This window comes from Podarcis vaucheri (assembly GCF_965113315.1).
Source record: "Podarcis vaucheri genome assembly, chromosome: 13".
Lineage (NCBI taxonomy): Eukaryota > Metazoa > Chordata > Lepidosauria > Squamata > Lacertidae > Podarcis > Podarcis vaucheri.
The window spans coordinates 55,655,143-55,678,030 of NC_138751.1; the positions used below are offsets into that span (position 1 = coordinate 55,655,143).

At 43.2% G+C, this 22,888-nt stretch overlaps 1 protein-coding gene across 3 annotated transcripts in view; it reads right to left on the minus strand.

Annotated features, from left to right (window-relative positions):
* LOC309516258 (poly(rC)-binding protein 3-like) overlaps positions 1-20,631 on the minus strand; it is a 185,549-nt gene extending 164,918 nt beyond the window's left edge. For 2 of the 3 annotated variants that reach the window (XM_082194993.1, XM_082194989.1), the window contains exons 1-2: positions 20,478-20,631; positions 14,558-14,659 (exon numbers count right to left, since the gene is read on the minus strand). The gene's annotated coding sequence lies outside the window, so the exon portion shown is untranslated. The remainder of the gene's footprint in view (positions 1-14,557; positions 14,660-20,477) is intronic. The other variant, XM_082195002.1, reaches the window with a different exon arrangement.
* Between the last annotated feature and the right edge of the window lie 2,257 nt (positions 20,632-22,888).

Consider the following 22,888-nt stretch of genomic DNA (forward strand, 5'->3'; position numbering starts at 1 on the left):
GGGTATATTCCCCAGGCTGATCTCCCTTTATTGTACCATTTAATATTAACAAGTCCCTCTGCCTCACAACTTGGGCTAAACAAAGCCCTAAATAATTACATTTATGATCTTTGGACAAATGGGAGGTACCTCTGGCTAAGTAAATATCTGGTTCCAGAATCTGATTGTAATTGGTGTACAAATTTACATTGTTGGTTCCCATACGTTTGTTAAAATCCCCTGCAATGCTAAACACTGCAGTAGTATGTAAGGATTCCAGGGATTCTACAGTATATAATTCTCTAGTCTGTCCAGATAGTATTTACAACAGATTTCTTTTTGACAAGGGGGTATGTAGATGTTAATCAGCAATAGACATACATTCAAAACTACAACCAAGACAGCAGTTGCAAATGGGTTACATGGAATCATGGCTGTTGTAGTTGCATTCAACTTTGTGGAGATGAAACATGCCAGACCCCCACTGGCCCCACAGCCTTTTGTCAAGGGTGTGGCTGTCATTTGTATCCGTTAAGCATTATAGAGTTTTTGGGCCATTTTTCTTGTAGCTGAATAATATCAAATTGCTCAAAATAACTGCGGGAGGCAGTGGAAGACAGGAGTGCCTGGCGTGCTCTGGTCCAGGGGGGTCACGAAGAGTCGGACACGACTCAACGACTAAACAACAACAACAACAAGTTCATCATCTGTTTATTATCCTGCTTTGAACACCAACCTGCTATGTTCCATGATATCAGTTTTAGCCCCAATTCCTTTAAGGCTCTGTGCTTGTTGCTTCCACTTTGTCCAGATACCCAATTTCATCTTTAAAAATGCTTCCATTCATCTTATCAGTGGGAACCCATTCAACAGCGTTAGTATCCTCGGGTGAGGACTACCTATTTCATTTGGAACTAATTTCTGATAGCTCAGCCAGGAATTCAGTCACACCACCAGAATTGTCCCTCCCCTTATTGTATTCCAAGAGGGGTTGACTGGATGGAACTATCCAGCACAGTCTCATTTTCTGCCCTAACATACTGGAACTGGTGCAATTCATTTTGAACTGGTAGACAATAGAAATACAAGTATTTTACAAAAACTCTCTGCCTTTTTAATCATGTGACCAGACCAAGCTGATGAAGCTAAGCCAATTCTTTGTTTGTTTGTTTTTTGTTCTCTTAATAATATGCTTCAATAATATATGCTTCAATTCTGCTTGCCCCCTGCAAAAACTATCCATGCCACTGGATTTAAGTTGCATCTATTAAATACAAGGGACGTGGGTGGCGCTGTGGGTAAAAGCCTCAGTGCCTAGGACTTGCTGATTGAAAGGTCGGTGGTTCGAATCCCCACAGCGGGGTGCGCTCCCGTTGCTCGGTCCCAGCGCCTGCCAACCTAGCAGTTCAAAAGCACCCCCGGGTGCAAGTAGATAAATAGGGACCGCTTACTAGCGGGAAGGTAAACGGCGTTTCCGTGTGCTGCGCTGGCTCGCCAGATGCAGCTTGTCACGCTGGCCACGTGACCCGGAAGTGTCTGCGGACAGCGCTGGCTCCCGGCCTATAGAGTGAGATGACTGGCCTGTACGGGCAGGGGTACCTTTACCTTTACTATTAAATACAAGAGTCTTCGGCAACATGCAAATGTGTACGTGCATGTGAATGCCTATGTCCACTTCAGGCCATGATCCTACTGTAAGTGTGAAAATAAGGGTATTTCAAGTACACAAGGGTTTTGTCTGTAATATGTTAGAGGCCGCACAACTTTTTCTGTATTTTTTCTTTCTTTCACTGGTTCTTTTTATTTCAGGGTTTTGTCTGATCAAGACCTTGGAGATGTTCCTGAAGCCCCCACAATGCTGTAGTCAGCATTGTTGAAAATTGCTGGCCTGAGATATATTGTCAGAGATATTTCTAGTCCTTTAAAGCCTATTTAAAATATCCTGTTCCATTGAAGTAAGCAACATTGCATTTCTCTTAAAAGTTGAATGACTATGTACATGATGAAGTCTGGAACCCAATTGTCATCTATGCATGAAACCAATACAGCTTGGCTACAGCAATGCCAAATGGAGCTGCCTTTGAAAAGCATTTGGAAGCAGCCACATCTTGTCAGGCATGGACAGCTGTGTATATTCCCTCCAACATTTCTCTGACGAAAATAGGGACGTCCTGAGGAAAAGTGGGACATTCTGGGATCAGATCAGAAATCAGGACGGCTTCTGTAAATCTGGGACTGTCCCTGGAAAATAGGGACATTAGGAGGGTCTCGTGTACATGAGACCCAGGAAGCTTGCGATTGCTCAGAAGTGGCATTCATTTTTTCCTTGAATCGACACTATTCTCCCTCTGGTTCCAGAGACAGATTCAGATACTCAGATAAGCAAGCTACATGTTCAATATAATGGCAGCTTCTGAGAGTGAGAAACTCAGGCTCCCTAACCTTAAAACAAAGACTCCGCCCTTCTTTTTGCAGCTTTAGCTGCCCAGGCACCTTCTGCACTTGCCACAGTTCTCTGCAAATGCAAACCTCTACATAACATTTTATGCACATCAAACTTTTACATCTATTTTATTTTTATTTCTTTAAAAAGATCTATTCATGCTTTAGCTCCTTTTTGTCTGTCTTTTCGAATTATCCTCTTGGTTGATACTTTCCACTTAGCTAAGCTTGGTCCACTTCTTTCCAAGTAAGTTACTTGATTCCAAGAGGAATCACACAGCAAGTGTTTTATGATTACCTGGTGCGCATAAGTGTATGTTTTAAGTTTTTCTTTATCTCATTTGTTACTTTATGACATATACAACAATGGCTACTACAGTACTGATCCTATTCCAATAAACTAAGCCAGCTTCACATCCATCTACCACCCACTACCCAAACTCCAACTCCATCCTCAACTGAACTGACTCCAAACTGTCTCACCTCAATCATTAAGATTACCTTTGAAGACTCCCATCCAATCACCACTCACTACTAATATTCCAAACTCTCTCACCCTTCCCACCTAACATTTACCTTAAGTCCTCCAATATACTTACCTATACATTCACCTTAATTACTCTAACAATGCATGTGCATACAATATTATGTACAAAAACAGCAGAAGCTCACAGAGCCCATGGCACTTCCTTGAAATTACAAATGTGGCCCATGAGCCCCCAAAAGTTGGGGATCCCTACTAGAGCATTACCAAGGACGAATAGCTTGCCTGCTGGGGCCCATGATCCTTGCATGAAAGAGGTGGGTAGGCCTCCCCCCAAGGTAATGGTGAGACAGAAGGCCCTCCAGTAAAGGCAATGTCCCCCCACTCACTGTGCACATGTGCAAGGGGATAAGATGAGCCCTGCGTTTGTACTAAATTGATTAGCATTGGACAACAAAAAATCCACCTATATTTATACAGTGGTGCTATGATGCATAACATCAGATACACGTATATGCTAAATTCTGAATTGATACCTCTACCACCAAGAATCCTAGAGCAAGGGTGGAAAAGAAACATTGCATTCGGCAAGCATTTTAATGACATTTACAGAAGAAAGCTAAAATAACAGCTCCATGCCTTTTGAATCTCTTTTCTACAATCCTATAGTTCAAACTGTGCCGCCTGCTTTATATAGGGTTCACCTAATTTTATACATGCCTTTACATACTGTATACAAAGTTAGACATAGGATTTGTTTAAACTCTAAAATGTTCTGCATTGCACTCTCAGGGGCATATTGAACGCCCCCTTACAACCACCATATCAATGCTATATGGATTTTGACAGTTGTGGATCTCTGCATAAATATCTGAATGAAATGCCACTACAGATTCTAGCCACCGAAAAAGCTTTTATTTAGTGTGTAAATCCACAGCTAATGAGCCTTGAAGATATGATTGCAAAATAACAGTCTCCTGCTGTCAAGCTCAACTGCTGGAGTCTATTGTTTATAATTATATAATTTTGCACTATAAGGTGTCCAACAGTCTTAGCTTATTCTTACCACTCTAGTGCTACCAATAATTTCACATTCACAGCCAGCAATATTTTAACTTTGCTTACTCAACTGGCACTAGTGTGCCAGGAGCAACACATCCAGTGGTACCTCGGGTTACGGACACTTCAAGTTACAGACGTTTCAGGTTACAAACCCAGAAATAGTACCTCGGGTGAAGAACTTTGCTTCAGGATGAGAGCAGAAATTGGGCGGCGGCGGCAGGAGGCCCCATTAGCCTCCAGAACGAATTAAGTTCTTAACCCGAGGTACCACTGCACTGCCTTTATGAAAAGGAACCGTCTGAGTGCATGCAGCAGGGAACCTGAAAAGAGGTCTGCTTGGGAACCCTCTCTGGCAGGACCAGCCCATACATGAGGCAAGGTGCGGCAGGAACCACAGGAGCAGCAAGCAATGCCCCCAAGGAATGCACCACCCACTGCTGCTGCTGTAGTGGCAGCAACGGCTATGGCACGCTCCTTGGAGGCCACATCTGCTGTCCCCTCAGCAGCTCCTCCCAGTGCCAGCTCCACAGCAGCCTCTCAGTGAGTAGAAGGTGCAGCCGGCCTCCTCCCACTCCTAGGGAGGAAATGGCGGGGGCTGCCCTCTGGGGTCTCCAGGGCTCTGCAGCCACTTCATGCAATTCGGAGCAGGCCTCTTTCCTACCCACAATGGTCTTTGATTCCCAGTTCAACCACTGGATAAGGTTGATCTTCACCCCCCCCCCCGTTCCTGATTTGATCATCACTCCCTCTTCTTCCCTGCGGGGGGAGCATGTCTTGGACCAGGGGGCAACCTTCTTGCTCAGAGGTGGAGAAATGCATGCTGGTGGTGAGCAGGGACAGAGGCAAGAAGTAGGTGGATCAATATATGCCTCTTTCACCTTGTATAGTGTGGCATGTTTCAGCCATGCAAAAGCCAGAGGTTTCTACATACACAACTCTCCATCTTCCACCACACTCCAGCCGGGCAAAAACACGAGAGGAAGGTGTAGAGCAGGGTTGTGAGGGCTCTGTGGCCTAAGGAGAGTGGCATGGCCTGGGCATGGGCGGTGAAGAGTTCTGAGAGCCAGAGAGAGATGCCCAGAGGGTGTGATGGACTTCGGGGCCTGAGGTTCCTCACCCCTGCTGTAGCTGGCGCACCCTCTCCCCAATCCTGTAACTTTGGGGAGGGAAGTTAATGACCAAAAGGATAGGTTTTGCAGGCATCTGAATGTGTGGTTCTCCCAGTTTGGTCATTCCGTTCTCCCCATGACAGGGAGGAGAGGAAAGTGTTGGGCCAGATCTCAAACACTCCACAAAAGGCAATCACAGGTAGTCCTCCTGCCTCCACATCCACATCCAAAAAGACCGTCAAAAATGTTTGCATGCAACTATAGTGACTTTCATCTACTGCTAAGTTCAAAAGAAGCTCAACATGAAACGTCACTTATTGGGCTGTATGAGACATATATATTACTAGAGTGGATGGGATCCAAGTGAGATAAGTTAAGAGGGGAACTATAAGTTCCATGTAGTTTAGTGATTCTTTCCCTCAGGGGCTTAATTTTATCAGGTAAAGCTTCTGTGACACTTTTAATCTGTGATGTTCTGTTGTTGTTGTTGTTGTTGTTGCTGCTGCTGCTGCTTTTGTGTACTCTGTTGGAAGCCATCCAGAGGGGCTGGGGCAACCAAGTTTGATAGGTTGGATACAAAAAATTAATAATAATAACAATAACAGCTATCATTATTATTACCCCTTCATTTCTCTCCTTTCTAGCTGTTCAAAACCACAAGCCACTTTTCTCCTAGAGAAATAACAGATACAGGCCCCATACCTTCTAACCCTTGGAGAGAAAGAGAGCCAGGGGTGGTCTATTTTAAACAGATACATTGCTAGGAAAGAAAGAATTAAACAGTCCCCTCATCCTTGTGAAAGCTCACTTCACGTAATAAAAGAAAAACCCTCAGGGGGAAACAGACACAGAGCAACAAGCAGCTCTGCCCTGGGAAATACCATTGCTGCCTTTTTCTGCTTCCCTTACTCCTGACAATGGTTTAAGAAATAATTATCTTAAGATCTATGATTGGGCCTAAAATAGCATGATTTTATGTGTCTGGAATTTAACTGGCTGCATGATAATCTTAAGGAGGAACAAAGAGGCCTCATTTCAGTACAAATTTGCAGAGTATTGAAACTTCCTGCTGGCAAAATTAATAATAAATTATTATTATTATTATTACCACCAGCCCTCTCTCTTAGATATGCACCCATCCTTTCAATGTGATTAAATAATGCAAACCCATATGCAGGGAGAGCGTTCTGTTCCTCATGAGACCTACCCAACAGACACCTATCCAAACATCACTGCAATAGTATCATCACACTACAGCTTGAAACACAAGCTTACACCACATGTGTAATGTAGGCAATGACAACTGTACAATGCGGCTTCTGAAAACACATTGTCTGTATACAGCCAGAATCTCTTCAGAAGGCAAAGGCAGAGTGCTGAATGGACAGCGGCTTATGAGCAAGCCTCCAGAGGCTGCAGCAGCCTCACAAGCTCCCTGAGGGTGGGCAATGCTGTGCCAAAGATGAGCAGCCAAGCGGACTTGAAACACTGTCTTGCTGGAATCAGACCAAAATGTCCATCCAGCTCAGCGTGGCTTCCATTCTCAGGCAGCCAGGTGCCTCTGACAAGCAGAGTAGGAAGGCAACAACAGTCCTCCACTGTTTGCCATCAGCATCCAGAACTCGAGAGTTATACAGTGGTACCTCGGGTTACATATGCTTCAGGTTACACACTCCACTAACCCAGAAATAGTGCTTCAGGTTAAGAACTTTGCTTCAGGATGAGAACAGAAATCGTGCTCCAGCGGCACGGCAGCAGGAGGAGGCCCCATTAGCTAAAGTGGTGCTTCAGGTTAAGAAGAGTTTCAGGTTAAGAACAGACCTCTGGAACAAATTAAGTTCTTAACCCAAGGTACCACTGTACTGCATTTGTGCAACTTAGCTATCATGTTTCTAATAGCTGTGGAGAGAGTTATCCTCCATGAATAAATCTGTTCCTTTGGCCATCCATGCTGGTGGTCTCCCCCGCACCTAGTGAATTGCTCCATCATTGTTATAATGGAAGCTGCTAGGAAAGGAAGCTTAAGAATACAGTATTTCCGTATCCACTTCCCAGACCTCAGCAGTCAACAATATATAGCATTTCTATTATTCTAGCGAGATGAGGGCTAGATGAGGAGGAAGTCCCTGAGCTCAGTAATCTCATGCTGTTGCACTTGAAACAGGGAGGGGATTTCCCCAGCTGTTTGTCCTGTCCCCCTCCCATGCAATTTCTCACAGCCCACCAACTTCTTATCTATATACTAATACGGATCTAAGGTTTTCCACAGCAATGTTTACAAAGTTTAAACCATACCACCCACACACAAGAGAGAAGTACCAGCAGACTCGCAGTAAACTTAAGGAACACACACACACACACACACACAATCGGGGGTGGGGGTGGAGAGGGGACCCCAAAACAGAACTATAGAAAGCTCAGTGGCATGGAGTATTAAGACACAACTGAGGGGGAGTGGGGAAAAGAACAGAGTGGCTGGAACAAGAGGACAGGAAAGCACACATACATATAGGGAAGGGAAACAAAGAAGGGGAAGGATAAGATGTTTATAAAATGACAAATTGCATGGAGAAAGAGTGATGTTTCATCCCCTCTCAGAACTATGGAACTGGTGGCCACCAATTACAACTGATAGGCAGAAGATTCAGAACTGACATAAGGAAGTCAATAACACATAATTGGCGTTTTAGAATTTACTGCCATATCGGTAAGTTGTTTTGCTGTTTGTTTGTTTGTTTGTTTGTTTGTTGTTTTTAAAGCACAGATAAATATATGTTTGGTGGCAATTAGCCATGATATTTAGGTGAAACTGAAATTTAAAGATCCATGTTGGATGCAGAAAAGCTTCAGCAGCAATTTCACCGCAAAGGTCAGACAGATTTGCAACAAGGGTCTGGTTTACAAAGGAGCCAAACCAAACATTTAATGTGTTGGGGTTTTTACTTAACAGAACAGCCTCTGTGTGGAGGTGAGCTTATAACTGCAAGAATCACAGCAGATATGAAGGGGGGATTTAGCCCTTTCCTCGCCTCAGGAAGAATCCCACTTTTGAAGCTATTGCTTGGATTGGGAGGAAATACCCCACATCGAAATTTAACAGTCTTATCCAGCTTGGGTTCTTCTAAGTACAGAAAGTCCTTGAGTGCTCATGGCCCCTCTCAGTTTGAACAACCACTGCAAGCATTAATGACAGGAGAGCCCCAATGTTGTTGCTTGCAGCTGATGAGAGGAAGAGCAGGAAAATGCACCCAAGGCCAAAGTAAAATAGTGAATCAGTGGGCAACTCTGCTTTTCTTTACTCAGAGCAAGGGAAGAGTTGGAACACTCAATGGGCACAAAGGATTATGTGAGCAGATGGAAGTATTATGAATACAGCAAGACCTTACAGTTGCCATGAGCTGAAGATGTCATTATAAAAATATTCCCTGAACCACCAAACAAGCATCCAGCTCTCTGTGTAGTAGCTATTTTGGGTTCAAGGACAACTAGCACCTGCAATTGTTCTTCAGAACGCTTTCAACAACAACTATAATTCATGTTACATCTATATATATATAAACACCCTGCCATCGCCACTGTTCTAGTATCAAGTAGCATTGTTTTAATGTTTGCCCTGATACAGCTCTGAATGGCAGCAACAACTGTGCAGAAAAACAATGTGGAGTTCAACTGCTCATGCATGGCAAAAAAGAAAAAGGTGCTTTATATTATGAAACACTATATGCCCCTGGCCTCTGCTGAGCAGGGCAACACCACTCTAGACAGTGCCTGAGCATTACTTTCAGACTTCTTAAATTAGTCGTGACCTTTAAAGTCTGAAGTAATGTATATTGCTCTAATGTTTAATTGTTAGGGTCAGGAAAAAGAAAAGTCTGCCACTTTTTTAAAGACGTCCCCCCACCCATGTTCTTCAGAAAATACAATGCACCACAATTGTCCATGTGGAGATGAAGGATGCCAACTACTTCTTAATAACTACACAAAGCAAACAGGTTCTCAAAATTAACAAGAAGTTGAAATTCACAACTGGCATTTGTTTTGCCCTTCCTTTCTAAAGGGCATATATATATGTTGCATACTTAATTTTGGTTAATACTATAATGTGTTTGTGTGTATTAGTGTTTGTAAAAAGGTTTTTTATTAATTACGTAGAAGAAAAACAGTATCAAAACATTTTTATTTATATGTACAAAATACAGTATTTTGGTGGGAAATATTTAAAAGAATAACTGTATATAAGTTGAGTGGCAAAGAGCATATTTCCTCACATCTGAGAATTTTAATTTCTTTACACACACAGTGAGGACAGAGTTCACCAGTTCCTTCATTCCTGGAGCAGGCATTCCACATTCACCAGAAAAATGAACAATTACCAAGCCCTGACCAATCATCTGTTTTGTATGATGGGATGGGGGAAATTAAACAGAGAATAATTGAAGGTCATCCCAGTTAACTTGTGAAACACCTAGGCTGCAATCTCAACCCAATTTACCTGGAAGTAAATGCCACTGAATTCAATAGGACTTACTTCTGAGTAAACATGTTTGGGCTTGCAACGGTAATTGTTTAACTGTGGTGTAGTTGACTGATATCAAATTTACAGTCCCCTTCTGGGAACTTTGATTCTTTGCAGGTAGGTTTTGGGACCCTAACACCATCATCTGCACCTTCATTTCAGTTGCATTTATCAAAATACTAGGAGGGAAATCATGATAATTAAATGGATAAATAAAACCACTATAACATTTGCAGTGTAGATACTGCTAAGAAACAATTACATTTATTTATTCTTGTAACAATAAAAGCAATTTAAAAAAAAAACTTTTCTAAGTCAGACTAATTTCTTTTGAATCATTCTCTAAACTCCTACTACAAATAGCTTCACTTTGTTTGCACCTAAATGTTAGAATCATAGAATCATAGAATCATAGAGTTGGAAGAGACCACAAGGGCCATCGAGTCCAACCCCCTGCCAAGCAGGAAACACCATCAGAGCACTCCTGACATATGGTTGTCAAGCCTCTGCTTAAAGACCTCCAAAGTAGGAGACTCCACCACACTCCTTGGCAGCAAATTCCACTGTCGAACAGCTCTTACTGTCAGGAAGTTCTTCCTAATGTTTAGGTGGAATCTTCTTTCTTGTAGTTTGGATCCATTGCTCCGTGTCCGCTTCTCTGGAGCAGTAGAAAACAACCTTTCTCCCTCCTCTATGTGACATCCTTTTATATATTTGAACATGGCTATCATATCACCCCTTAACCTCCTCTTCTCCAGGCTAAACATGCCCAGCTCCCTTAGCCGTTCCTCATAAGGCATCGTTTCCAGGCCTTTGACCATTTTGGTTGCCCTCTTCTGGACACGTTCCAGTTTGTCAGTGTCCTTCTTGAATTGTGGTGCCCAGAACTGGACACAGTACTCCAGGTGTGGTCTGACCAGAGCAGAATACAGTGGCACTATTACTTCCCTTGATCTAGATGCTATACTCCTATTGATGCAGCCCAGAATTGCATTGGCTTTTTTAGCTGCCGCGTCACACTGTTGGCTCATGTCAAGTTTGTGGTCAACCAAGACTCCTTGTTAACTGGCATGATTCCAATTAAGGAAGAGAAAAGTTATTGAAGTTCTTCATGCTTTTTATCTTTCCTGTTCTTCTCCAGTCCTTTTAGTAGCATTTTTAAAAAAACAAAACACAGCTGTCTAATTGATTTGCAATATGCATAAAGTTCTCTATAATGGTGTACTTTGGAACCCAGCGTGAGCATTATCTGAAGGTGGAGTTGTGGAACTTCCAGTCCATGGCAGCTTTGGGTCCCATCCTTAGTCCCTGCACCCTCACCCCCACTCCTGTCACTGCAGCAACTGGATTTACAAAAACAGCTGTGATGCCACACTTCTGCATCACCAGGCAGCCTCAACTGAAAATGATCATGGATGCTTCATTTGGGTTTGCTGTGAAAACTGTGCTAAGTCAAGGGACATTATCCTCAAAGGTTTTGGGCAAAAAAGGTCACAGGGGATTTCTGAGGGATTGCAGGGCTCCCTCCACTGTAGCAGGTGTTAACTATACCACCCAAAATATGTTCTGCCGCATGACCACCTGAGGATGCCCTGGAGGCTTTCTTCCACTGCCTGCAACACCCACAGCAAGCATCATTATGCACTCTAGCACACATTTCGTGTTCCAGCCGTTGCTCAGCCTGTTCCATTGTCTGCTGCCCCTGGAGCACCAGGAGGCAGAACAGACTCCACAGCACCAGAGGGTACTCAGGACCGGGGCAAGGGTGCTAAGGGTCCTTGCCGCCTGCTATTCCACAGCGAGACTAGAGTCACAACAGGATCACCTGCCTGATCCTCTGGAAAATCTCTCCGAGTGTTCAGGAATCCACTGTCTTTCATTAGGCTCCATCTCTGGAGGTGGGCCACAAATGACACAACATATGTGTTTGGTAATTCGGTTTCATTCAGTCTCACTCTGCAGAGTTTTGTAGAAGAAGTATTTTATAAGGTGTTGTATTTTCCTTACTAAAGAAACACAGGATGCATTCATCAAAACTGTTACATGAACAAATGCCTGGGCTGCTTATTTCAGGTTACAAATTGTCTTTGCAGACTAGTAAAGTCATACTAAGCATTCAGTGCACTGGCTGAAGACAAATGGCAGAAGCTGACACAAATTTCTGGCAACGCATACAGTGGAATACAAAAACCCTGTTAAACTCTATTACCCAAGAGTAATAAGATTATTAATAAAACATTTAAATATAGGAATTTTTTTCACACTAGTCCGATGTATTATTTGTCAGCTTTGATGGATGTATTAAGATATCAAGATGACTACAAAACGCAAAAAAGTAAGTTGGACATACACATAATTCATTGCAATTTTGAAAAGAAAAATCAACTTATTGAAGAGCAATCCAAACTACCAAATCTGCCAGCTAGAGGGGTTAGGAGAGGTGGATCACACACACACGCCAGCAGAGAGGGGATTTGCCAGCAGAAAACTCATATGCTGGTGGAACCACACCTGAAAACCAGTTGCTGGAAACAGGGCTGGCCCAATACATTTTGGCACCTGAGGCAAACCACAAAATGCCCCCCTCCAGCCAGGAAAGAAGGAGTGAAGATCTACATCAGGAACCGGGGGGGGGGGATAAAGATCTATAACAGGAACAGGGTGGGGGAGACCAGCAGCACCTCCTTTTTGCCAAGAGGTCACTGTAAATGGGGGGGGCTGCTGAGGAGGAGGCAGATCCATCTTCCAAGAAGTGTGGAGTCATTGGCGCCACTGGTGGCAGCAGCAGCAGCCAGTGGCGTAGCGTGGGGGGTGCAGGGGGGCCGGCCGCACCGGGCGCAACATCTGGGGGTTAGGGGGCACAAATCCACGGGTTAGGGGGCACGAATTACTTGCCTTGCCCCGGGTGCTGACAACCCACGCTATGCCACTGGCAGCAGCAGCAGTGGGCAATGCATTACTTGGAGGCAGGATCTGCTGTCCCTGTGAATCCTGCCGCCTGAGGCAGTCACCTCTCCTTTGAGGGTTGGTGCTGACTGGAACCCACACAATGGAAGAGCACTCTTGTGCTCAAATCTTGCATGCAGATTTCTCACAGGCACCTATCTGGTTAGGCACTGAGAGAGCAGGGCGCTGGACTAGACAGGGCTGATCCAGCAGGGCATGGCAGCTCACAGCACTGGGCGGATAGAAAGAGAGGGAGGGAGCTAAACTGAAGGGCTCAAGAAGGGCTGTGGTGGGTGTCAGGTAAGGGGTAGATCAGCACATGGAAACTGCAGAGGCGAGATGGATGGCAGCACAGGGCAGTCAATGGATGGAGAGAGAATGGGTGCAGCAGCAGCAGCAGCAGCAGCAGCAGCGGAGACAGCTCTGGAGGGTGAAAAGGTGGACTGCACATGCATTAAGCAGCCAGCCTTCAAGAACAGCCTTCTGTGAACTGCTCATATTTCACTCAGTATTTCAACACTGGGCTACTACATTCCATTAGCATTGCCGGGTAAGACATGCACTTTGATTAATGTTTCTGCAGCTTTTACTAGAATGAGCTACAAGAAAAATGTACTGCTTGTCTTTCACAGCATTTTATCTACAAAATAACCTTCAGGTTCAACTATGGAAAACTATGCTGCTGCTGAAACTAAGCAGTTCTGGCCAAACTGGGCTATCTAACAAGAAGCTGCTGCTCTGAGCTCCTTGGATAAGGAGTTGTGCATAGTGTGTGACAAACAGCAGCAGCTGATACCTCCAAAAGTGGGGCAGTGGCAGCACTACAAGTTCCCCCAGACTTTGTTACGCTGCTTCCCAAAGATCCTCCCTCCCTACTCTGTCGCAGTTCCGCCCCTTCTGACAGCTGTGATAGGTAAATGAAAACCATGTTCAATAAATGACAGACAAGAGGAGAGTCGTAATCTTCACATCGCCACGCACATCTTCCATAGGCATGTGGCTGGAAGCCATTTGAAACAGGAGGTTGGACTACGTGGGCCTTGGCTGCACTGCATCAGGGATCTTGTCCTGCTCTGATGCAAACCCTACTCCTATTCCTCTGTCCCACTTGTATTCAAAAAAAGTTTTTCTCTTTTCCCCTCTGAGCCCGCTCCCCACAAATTTCTGTCCCATAACACAAATCCTCCTTCTTTCAAAAACAATTCCCCCAATTCTTTCCCAAAAAGGAAAGGAAAGCTTTTTGCCACTCACTCAGGGCAGCTCTGCCTGTTTCCCCTCCAGTCTTATTTAATCCACTCTTGTTTTTCTCACCAAGTTCAGCTGTGGCTCAGACCTGCAATACCTCAAGGACTGCCTCACTGCTTCTACCTGGATGAACCAACCAGGACCCTGAGAGCATCATCTAAAGTCCTTGTGTGCCTCCTCCATGAGAGGTCCAGAGGGTGGCAACACAAGAACAGGGCCTTTTCTGCAGTGGCTCCCCACTTATGCAATGCTCTCCCCAGGGAGCCTCACCTGGCACATTCGTTACAGATCTTTACAATGCCTTCATTAGACATACCTGTTTAACTCTCAGGGCCTCCCCTACAGAAGACTGGGGATTTAAATTTGGCTTTTAGCTATCCCTAGCCCCTCCACTTCCGAAAATGACCCTCCTATTCCCAGGAATCTCTGAAGGGAGAACCAGTTTTAGCTGTAAACATACCCATAGCATGGTACATGTTTTATGAACAATGCTCCTAGAGATCAGTTCCAATCCAGCAGAAAATATCCACTTATTTAACTGGATAGAGGAGAGGAATAATAAATATGCATTAATGACTGACATATATAATGAAGTCTTTTTCAACACTCAAAAACATTCAGCTCCCTAACACTCCAAACTACAGGCTTTTGTAAAACGCTGGGTTTTGTTTCCCATAAAAGGATCAAAAAACCTCTTTGCCTCCTTAGTGCCACCATGTTTTGCAGTACAGTTACAGAAATAATTCATCACAACAAATTAAACCAGTAACTTACCAGTCCAGGATCCTGCTTCAGTTCATTCTTTAGGAACCAGCATCGTGCTGAGCGTTTGTTGTGGTGCAGTGCTCTGTGTAGTAGAGAAGGAATGGGCCTTAGCTGAAAGAAGAAAAAGAGCCATCAAACACTAGCTAGACTTTTAGACAATACTTCACCAACTAGTTATCCGGACCAGATATTGCTTTGTAGCAGCAGAAGGAATACACTAATTGGAAATGTCCCAAACCTGTCAAAATTACATGTGCAAAAGCACTTCTTAATGGACTGAAATTCTCCAGGGTCTCTGGTCTGCCCAGTATTGTGGGGATGATTAGGGAGGCAGGAGAGGATATATTATTTAATAATATCCTTCCTAACTTGCGCTAGCAAGTTCCATATTCTAGCAGAGTTCCAAACATCCCCCTTTTTAAATTACGCAGCGATCAGCTTGTTGCTGGATCATCTGAGTCTTACTATTAAAGATTCCTTCCTGGTAAAATCCCTTCTGATTCCTCTTAAAAAAGAATAAACACAAGAATCTGATTCATGTTAATATAAAAGTACAGAAGTTTACTCACAGATTCATTCGAGTTCACAGACATATCCCTGAAGGCATAACATAACAACTAGAACTATTCCATGAAGAAGTGAGTCCCAAGTGACTGCGACTAAGCAGTCACTTCTCCAAACACACAGCAACATACAAAATGGAGAAGACACACTGATCAGAACATGGAGGCTGTGTGCTCCTCCATGCTAGTACAACAGACCACACTCATTGAGTCACATGGAGTGGAAGTCTGTCCCAGCTCAGGAGGAAACAGGAAGTCTTCGCCTGAGTGGTACAAAACATCCCCTAATATGGCCACTGTAGGAATGTTGTTCTTGACTGCAGTTTTACATCCCACAAGTATAACCAGAAGGAAAAACTAAAGCAAGATGTCAAACTAGCCATGAATTGAAAACCAGACTGAGCCAACCACATTTCCCCTTCAAACTGGAATAGAATCAAATAATTATTGAAAGTCAGTTGAACCTGAATTAGAAGTTAACCAAAAAACAAACCCCAGTCTATTGATTCAGAAACAGATGCAGTGTTTTAACATTTGGTGGTAAATTCACTGGGTCAAGCAGAAGCTATAATGAGTGCTTAAAATCGGAATTTGGGAGTTGGTCTAGGCTTCTGTACCTGACTTACCTCATTAAGACTGCAATCTACTGTAACTTGCTAGGAAGTCATGAAACAAGTGAAAAAGGACAACATTTTTGTGTACTTTAAAATATATTACCCATGCGGCAGTGCTCAGCTAGCATCTATAGCTTTTTGCTATTGTTTATTATTGTTTCTTAACATTTGACTTAAAGGCTTGCATATGCAACAGCCCTTAGACTGCATCTTACATGGTTGGGGCGGGGTGTGTGGCTGTTGCATCCTCCTCGCACCATGTTCCCCAGATCCCAGCCTTCCAAGACTGCTTGGGGATGGTGGCATGGGGATGTGGCAGTCGTGCGCCCTTCAGTCCCAACCTTACCTTTGCTGGCAAGGCTGGGATCAAGAGGTGCGTGTCTGTTGCATTCTTCTCATGCCGCCCCCCCCCCCAGATCCGCAGAGGGCAGGGCAGGCACAGGGGGTACTGTTTGTCCTCTGCCCCTCTCCTTGCCCCCCTCTCTCTTTCACACACACACAGGTGCCAATGAGACACACTCTGCCGCTGCATTAGTGAAAATTGTGTAGCTGACATGCATTTAATATATTCACTTTGTATTTGAGCACCATTAGTCATTTATAAGACATGTGTTGGACACATGTTATATGAAGTTAGGAGGCTCTCCTGGTAGTCATCAAGTTTGTTTTCAGTTTGGCGCTAGCTATATACCTGTTTTTGTTCTGTTGGATATTTTGGATATACTAGTTTTAATCAATTTAACCCTGGAATTTTTGTCTATTCCACTGCTTGCTGTTTTGTGGTTCTGTTATTTTTATTGTGTAAAAACTAACAGCCTCATACCTGACATTGCTCAGGAATTCTAAGAAAACAAAAGATCAGTTCTGTTTTGAAAGGTCCATTCCACCATCTTGATTCAAAATGGTGTCCAATTGCATTCAAGGAAAGGTGAAAACCTACATAGGAGCAAGTTGCTTTGAACCCAAAAGGGCATACTTCTGAATAGGTATGTACAGGATGGTGCTCTTTAAAATTCACAAATAATGAAAAATAAATTCTGTCTGATGGTATACTTTTCCCTTCTTCACTTTGGTTTGCTGCCTATCATCCAGTCAGTGTTCCCTGGGGAAATTTGTCTTTGGTTCAATTCACAGCTGTCCTTTCTCTCACTACCTTTGCACTGATTGTGAGTGCTCAGACCCCATCCCTAGATTTATATACCTGTCAAAATCAATTGCCATTCCCCCACAATGTTCTGATCTTTTCCCACACTTCCCAGCCATAATTTTTCATGCATATGTCTCCTTCTTTATTCCCAATGCAACAAACTTCTTTTATTTCTCTACACTTGTTCAGAAACGTTGACATGTACACTGCATGTTTTCAGGTATCTACTTTCCTTTCCTTGTTTTAGTCTACAAAATCTTCAGATTATATATCCAAATGATAGTTTGACACATATTGACCTGAGACTGGCAGAATGGAAAGTCACTGTTGGTAAACCTCACCCCTATATCACCCCAACTGCAATATGTGGACAATAATACTGACCTACCTTAAGGAGTTGTTTGAAGTAGTCAGGATTTTAATAAAGGGCTATATAAATACTCATCATCATAATTTGTTAAAAATTATGGGTAGTAATCATCTAAGTTTTACTCAGAGTAGATACACTGAAATTAATGAAACTGACTAAGTTGTGCCCATTAATTTCAATGTGCCTACTATGAGTAAAACTTACTTGACTATCACCTGCTAAGTCACATGTCTCACTCTTTGAATGACAGTTCCAATTCTAAGTTTACTGGCTTTTTGGCACATACAGATTTAATATACTAGTCATGGATGTAGCCAAGAGGGGGCAGGGAGGGGCAATTGCTCCCCCATTAAGAAAAATCAAGAAAATATGTAGCTAACTGAGGTTCTGCCCCCCCCCCATAAAAGGCCTGCTCCCCCTAACAAAAATCCTGGCTACACCCATGATACTACTTCTGTGTACCTATCTCACTTCAAGGTTAAGACTGCAATCCTATTCTCACTTACCTGGGAGAAGGCCAACGCAAAAACTGATTTCTGAGTAGACATGCATGCAACCCATCAAACAACCACTGGTGGTCTCAACTCCACAGTCAATGTGGTTAGCACGTACCTGCATTGTTATACGTTAGCATGGCAGCAGGTACCTGTTCGGATCCCATCCCCACAGACACAGCTATAGCTGTTATGCTTGGAATTGTGATCTCGCAAGCCAAGTACCTGTTAGTCTGACCTGCTGGGTTCCTGCCTCTCTCCACCTGGCCCAGGGTGGGGTATTTTGGGGAAAGTTTTGTCGGGAGTTTTTGCTGTTACCGATATTAATTTTTTGTATCTTTATTTTTATGTGGAAATTGTTCAGTTTGCTTATGTAGTTTTTGATGTGTTTTACTTATTTTTATGACTACTTTGTTATGTTTGTAACTATGTAAATCATTTCATATTGTAAGCCACCTTGAGCATTGTTTTTAACTGTGGAAAGGCGGCATACAAATAAAATGATGATGATGATGATGATGATGTTAGCAGCAATTATTTCAGGCAAATTGTTTTTAACCAAGTTGTGTCTGTACCTGGGAGGAGAATAACCTCCATTTCCAAGATACTATTTGACTCACAGCTCCACATTCTGAGCTATTTGTCCATTCATTGCCCAGACCTGCACCTTTTTAATTAAATACATTACAATTTAGAACAACACATATATTAATGCATTCATGGAATATACTATTCACTAGCTCCCTTTACACTTTTTTGTTTTGATGTTGTTCATTTTATATGTTTTATAGTTAACATGACCTGAGTTTAGCGAGACATGAATGAACCATAGTTTCTTCAAATTTACTTGAGAGTAAATGCACAAAACAACCTAAAGCATAGTTCCACTTGCCCATCTGCTTTGAGTGTGCTGTGAAGCATGACTGCTCCACCTGTAGCTAAAACTCATTTGGGATTCACCAGCCTCCACACTTGCCTGCAATGTGCCCACAGCCTAGTCTCTCTCCCATCTGACAAGCTTTATTTGCACTTTGGTTCACAATAAATATACTTAACCTTGCCCTCTCTAGAATCCACACCTCACCAAATTCCTCCATGAGATGGTCTGAGGGCTATTAAACTCTCCCCCCCCCTGCCCCTTTAACATGGCTAGGAAGAGCTGGAGCACCTGGAACAGGCAGAAAGTGCTTCTCCTGCTGATGTGCAGGCTGCAAATGAGGGTGCAAATGCCACTGGAGTGTTAGGAGGTGATGCTGTGGCAGCCATGTTTGTTCACCATACAGTATCTCAGAGAATCACCATGTCTTGATGCTCTCAGGGCCATTTGTGGCCTCTGTTAAGTTGTGGGTGAACATATCAGACGACACAGCGATTCTCCAAACAGCTCTTGTTTATTCACAGGCCAGGACAGAACTGAACTGAAGGGCTCAGCCTGCTTGTATAGAGCTCCAGTACCACGTTACTGTAACAACTTTCTAAAACTATCCAGTCACTGAACGTCACTTTCGATCCTTCATTTGCATAACTATCTACAGTATCCCCCTGCTGGCCCAGGGTGAGAACTTCAGTACATAGCAGCCTCACTTGAATTCAACATGTGTCAGTAATGGTAGCAACTGCATAATTTTACAGTTTCTCCTTTTAAAGTGTTGATCCTTCAAAAACCTCAACTGTGCTCTGAATCTAATGCTAGTCTATGAATACACTGCCATATAACCAAAGGGCACAATTTGTCTAGACATTACATCCATAGCATTGAGTAATTTCTTTCTAGCTATTGATTATCTAATGATCCTTTTAACAAGGCACTCCTGTTATGTCTGATTGATGTGGGGAATACATTTCCTCCTTCCTTTTCAGAAGTTAAATGTCAATTTGGAGATGGAAGATCAAAACCATCAAACCAATTAAACTTCTGCTATATTGCTTCCTTGACATACACAACAAATCTATATTACTGCGTCTGTGATTTTATATAGCTGGAATGCAAAAGGTAATAAAATTAGCCAAGTAACAATGGCAATAAGGATCATTTAAATGGCTCTTTCAATACAAAGCACTTCGTGTTCATTACTTCACTGCAATCCTTACAACAACTCTGTAAGATAGGTTTGTATTTCCGTATTATTCCTATATTGCAGATGAGGTGCTGAGACAGACTAAAATGGGTGTATCTTTGTATCTTAGTCTTTTAGCCTATGCTGCTAAAAGCACCTGGTAATTCAACATGCTACAGCTATTTACAAATTCTATCCGCTTAGAACAAATGTAGACTTTCACAATGTAGCACAACACACAAGCAGTGAGAACGTGCACAAGAACATCAGGAGAGCCTGCTGGATCTGCAGTGGCCCGTCTAGTCCCGCATCATGTTCCCACAGGGGTCAGCCAGGGAGCGGAGCATGAGCCCAAGAGCAGCAGCACTCTCCCCTCGCGTGGTTTCCAGCATTTTGAAACAGGGCTGTCTCCAACTGTGGAGGCAGAGCATGGCCTTCAAGGCTAGGAGCCACGACAGCCCTCTCCCCCCATGAACTGGTCAAATCCGCTTCTCAAGCTATCCATGCTGGTGACCACAGTGGTGGCACATAGCTTCCCAGCGTCTGGGCGGGACGTGCAGCGTAAATTAATAATGCAGAGTTTTTAAGTGAAAGAATAAGAGTTTTACTGAGTTAAAATAAACTTCTTCATAAACAACATGGTTCCAAACAGTTTGACTGAGATTCCATACTGACTCTGCTCACCACTGAGGCAGACTGACTCTGACTGAAATCTTACAGAGAACACACGGAGAAAATGGCTGCTAAGTCACACGTCAGAGGGACTCCACAGTTAGCAGTTAGGCCTGAATAACTTGATTAGGCCCAAATGAGTGTGCAGTCCCAGCGCTTCCCCGCCTGCTTTGCTGCTTGTGCTCTCGTGTGTCTTTGTCCCATGCCAGGGCGCACTGGGGGGCAGGGCATGGAGGACGCAGCAGGGCAGGCAGGCATCCTTCCAATCTGCCCAGTTGGCCTAAGAAGCAAAATGCGACCCTGGAAGAAACCGCCCCCGGGGCAATGGCCCCCCTCACGCTGCCCCCACTATGCCTCTGAGTGACCATCACTGTCTCCTGGGGAAGCAAGTTCCATAGTTGGACTCCGCCCTGCATGAAGTAGTACTTTCTTTTATCAGTCCTGGCCTGCAAAACTATTGAGAATGTCCCCGTGATCAGACTGTATCTGGTTGGCACAGGGGACCCCCAGAATAGACCCAGCCAACAAGGTCCTTTACATTTGAGTAGGGGCAGCTCCACGCAGTATGTCTGCAGTGGGAAATATCTGTGTTAGACATGGCACACGTCCAGACCCAGATTGGCTTAGGTTTTTTTGTGTGAGATACCTTCAGGTCACTCCCAATCAGAGCTACTTTGGATGAAGAAGGCCACAAAACCATGTGCTGTTGAGTCCTGGAGCACCGAGCCATAAGACACCTTCAACTGAGACCTCAGCTGAGACTCAGGTTGCAAGGGGCATAGGGCTTGGTAAGTTACTTCTCCACAAAAAACCCCGCTAGCAACCTTTAAAGATGCTATTTCTCAGCCATTGAGAGGCTATGTTATGAGTGGCCTGTGATATCTTGATATAGTCAGAAACTGGATTGAAGGTGTATAGATTATTGTGCCTTTGATGTATTATTTGAACATGGAGATTTGGACTTCTCCTTTAAGACTTAAATGTTTCGAGAAATAGGAAGCTCTAGCAGCATTAGATAAGTGGCTGAAGCTTTAATAAACACTGATAACATTTGATATTTTAAGGACTTTAATATTGAAGCAACTGGATGAAAGATTTGATTTCCCATCCAGCTCCCTATACAGGAAATTAGTATGCAATCGAGTCTGATGAGGAACTGAAGGGATTAGGGATCCCAAAAAATCTATTCTGTGCACTTTAAATGCTGTGGGATATTTATGAGATTATTTTAATTCTCTCTTTTGATTATTTATGATTATTTTGAGACTGAGCTATTATTTTAGGATACTGAGCTACATTCATACTTTAACAATTTGTAATTAGAGAACTGGAAAATGATCAAGAGGATCAACTAGTTGAAAGAAGAAAGGCTGTGAATATGTAAGGAAAAAATATACTGCCATCAAAATATAGCAGGGAGAGGAGTTCCAAGATGCGCCTTACGAATGTCTTAATTGTGGAAAGACAGACCATTTTTGCTTAGTTAAAAAGAAAACTAAATCTGTAAGGAATAAGTTGACACAGGTACTTTAAGTATATATTGTTGAATTACTGTCAGTTAACCATTTTAAATTAATATAGTTAATGCTTATAGTAATGGTTTGTTAAGAATGTTAACTGTCAGGCAGAGGGATGGTGAAAGCCAAGTGGAATTTTTAATACTGGGACACTGAGCTTGGACAAAGTGGTTAACAATTCCATGGGAGTCATGCGGGCACATGTGAATTCGAAGGGGATGAAAACCTCTCTGACATTTGCCTAAATCTGGGTATGTGTGTGATTTAACCACATAGCCATGTATCAATAAACACTTCTTTAAAACTCTGTTCCAAGTGGCCTCTTTAAAAAGGGATGGGTCTTTGTTAATGTTTTACTCAGAGCCTATGTACCATGTTACACAGTAAAATAACTGTGGACTCTCCCCTTAAGAATAGCCCAACCTAGGAGAAATCTTACTGCTGTCTGCATATATAGCCCCATTTAATACATCTGTTATGCCAGCATCTCTGTGGAGCCTGAATGAAAAAAATCAAGCTTCAACAGACAACATACAGATCACCTTCAGACTTGCTCCAAAGGGACCAAACTAGGTTTCATTTTACTCTGTAGCCACCATTTCTAACAGTGCATTCCTATTCATGTCTACTTTGAAGTAAGCTTCTATGTTAATGAATATGCACTCACATATATATCAGCAGCTCTTGCCACATTCAACTTCTACAGATTTCTGCCATAAACAACAGCAGGTGGGGGGGAGAGAGAGAGATACTGTTTTGTGGGAAACAAAAGAATAACTTCCCAGAAACTATTGAAGCTATTTTGAAAGTTCCAGTGAAAATGGCTCATTAAGAAAAATTAATATTTTGTGACACTGTATTTTGGAGGAAGGGACCCTTCTCCAGTATTAACTGAAGCAATGAGAC